Source organism: Limulus polyphemus, unplaced genomic scaffold (assembly GCF_000517525.1).
Source record: "Limulus polyphemus unplaced genomic scaffold, Limulus_polyphemus-2.1.2 Scaffold3157, whole genome shotgun sequence".
In the NCBI taxonomy this organism is placed as follows: Eukaryota; Metazoa; Arthropoda; class Merostomata; order Xiphosura; family Limulidae; genus Limulus; species Limulus polyphemus.
The window spans coordinates 33,514-36,470 of NW_013668767.1; the positions used below are offsets into that span (position 1 = coordinate 33,514).

Below are 2,957 nucleotides of genomic sequence, written 5' to 3' on the forward strand. Positions count from 1 at the left end.
ATCAAAATGTAACGTTAGCGGTATAAGTTCTGCGGCGTATACAGACTGAAGGTGCACGGGACTTCCATGTTTTAAATTAATCAAAATGTAACGTTAGCGGTATAAGTTCTGCGGCGTTATACAGACTGAAGGTGCACGGGACTTCCATGTTTTAAATTAATCAAAATGTAATATTAGCGGTATAAGTTCTGCGGCGTTATACAGACTGAAGGTGCACGGGACTTCCATGTTTTAAATTAATCAAAATGTGACGTTACCGGTATAAGTTCTACTGCGTTATACAGAGTGAAGGTGCACGGGACTTCCAGTTTCATATGGTTTGATAGACTTATAATACTAAACGCTTCACTTTGCTAATAAATCGATGCACTTATACTCAGTATTTTTTCAGTTAACTATAACTAGAACGTCTATTAATGAACGCGAGTCGTGCCAGTTAATAGTAAGTGTACTGTAGCCACACATACCAGCTAATGAAGGATCGTAATACCACACATACCAGTTAATGAAGGAACTTTTCCCAGCAGAATGATTGCCTATAAGCATGACACTTATCTTCTTTCGAGGCGCCAAGAGGGTTAGGCCGACACTCTTGGCTATCCGAATGAGCCCTGAAAGAAAAAAATATTATTTTTAGTTTCTGATAACTTTCAAGGATCGAATGTGAGAAATACAAACAATCACGGTATATTTTAATTTTATGAATAACAAACATTTCACTTTTCACAGTGAATCACTGGAGTAAAAATGTTGTCTTGCAAGAAAACAAAAAGTATTGGCCATTCCTTAATGTACTCGCATCAAAAAAAGAATAAAATACAGACTGTTCTTGAACTGACCACATGAGACAGTTTATCAATGTTTAAAACACGTGGCATATATGTATATATATATATCTTTTTTACCGAGTCATTAGGAAGTGAACCTAGGTCAAAATAATACAGTTTGATTAATATGTTTGTTGCTAAGCGCAAAGCTACATAATTGGCTATCTGTATTCTGCCCATCGAGAGTATCGACACCCGATATTTAGCGTCATAAGCCTATAGACTTGCCGCTGGGCGACCAGAGAGTTTGGACGCACGACACTGTTCCTTACCTACTTCACCCATAGACTAATTGAGGTTATGATTTGACACAAAAAAGTTTGTTTTGAATTTCGCGCAAAGCTACACGAGGGCTATCAACGATAGCTGTCCCTAATTTAGCAGTGAAAGACTAGAGGGAAAGCAGATGGACATCACCACCCACCGCCAACTCTTGGGCTACTATTTTACCAACGAATAATGGGCTGGACCGTCGCGTTATAACGCACCCACGGCTGAAAGTGTGAGCATGTTTGGTGGGTCGAACCCGCGACTCTTAGATGGCGAGTCAAGCGCCCTAACCACCTGGCCGACACGAAAAGGAAAGACTACATTACTATGCCAAAATTAGGCATTTTACTATAGCCAGTAATTTCTGATATTATCGCTTCTAATTACCCGATCGTCAACCTTCAACTTTTAAAGTAATCAATTTTAATCTGTTTTGTTAATTTTCTTATACATAAGAACAAATTTGGTTTAGCAGGAAACATTACTCCTACAAATTTCCGCCAAAGTAGATTTACCAACCGAAAAGGTCACGTACACTACTAAAAATATCCAGTCTGGATATACAGAGACATGCAATCAGTATGGCCATTGCAGTGCTCACTTCACGCTCAGTTACTTCTACAGGCAGGCATAAGTTATTTCACACATACACACATTTACACGAGGGCTATCTGCACTTCCCGTCCCTAATATCGAACAGGTAAACTAGAGGGAAGGCAGCTAGTCAAAAGTACTCACTGCCAACTCTTAGGCTATTCCTGCTTAACCGAATAATGAGATTTGATCGCCACTCTTATAACGCATCCACAGCTCTAAAGTACGGAGCGCATACACTACCTTAAAAATATCAAGAACACAAGAAAGTAGGCGGGTTCTGTAAACCGAGGTTACACGTGGCAACCAGAACGTACCGTACGTTGGACTGCAATCGTAAGCTGGTTGTTTTAAACCAGAACAATGAACTTCCTACTTTAGCGAGGAATGTGGCAAGGCACAAAAAGGTGAAAAGAAAGTATTGCCTTGAAACATGAAATATAAAATAAAGCTTTTTTAAAAAAAAAACATAACAAAATATATATTCGAAAGAATATGTGAAAACGTTAAAAAATAATACAAATTTGGCTGATTCAGACTAAAAGATTGACTAGTTTAATTCTAGTTAGTTATTATTATAGTTAACTGAGTGGTGGCGACCTTGACATCAGACGAGGTAACATAACTCAGGGCTTTACATTAATTAACCCCTTTACAATACTCTGCTTAATCTAACCAGTCATCAACATTGAATGATCTGATATTACGATTTACTAGTCAAGTCAACCGAACCTTTCACACACTTGTTTAATAGACAAATAGATTCAGTATGCTGGAGACAAGTTTAACATGTTGGTTTATTTCAACTGTAGACACAAGATACATTTTACTTCAAATGTGAGCTGCTGTTTGATAGATTTTGAATTTATTATTAGAAAAACTTTACTCTCCAGTGTGATAGTGGTTCTGTTGAGTTTTCCTTTTGTTAACTCTCCACAAATGTGTAGCTACATGACCAGTTTCTGCATTTCTGACACATTCTATTCACATACACAGGGATTTCAGTCAGACCGTCTGTCCCCCAACCACACGTGGTTATACATCAGATAACTAAATAATTTTATTTCTTTTTCGTTACTATTACGTTATCGTTTTACATGTTTTTTTTTTGCATACCAGTTAATGAAGGATAGTAATACCACACATACCAGTTAATGAAGGATAGTAATACCACACATACCAGTTAATGAAGGATCGTAATACCACACATACCAGTTAATGAAGGATAGTAATATTGTGGTATTACTATCCTTCATTAACTGGTAT

At 37.5% G+C, this 2,957-nt stretch overlaps 1 pseudogene; it reads right to left on the reverse strand.

Annotated features, from left to right (window-relative positions):
• The window catches only part of LOC106468773, a 50,036-nt pseudogene that overhangs the window by 16,131 nt on the left and 30,948 nt on the right, over positions 1-2,957 (reverse strand).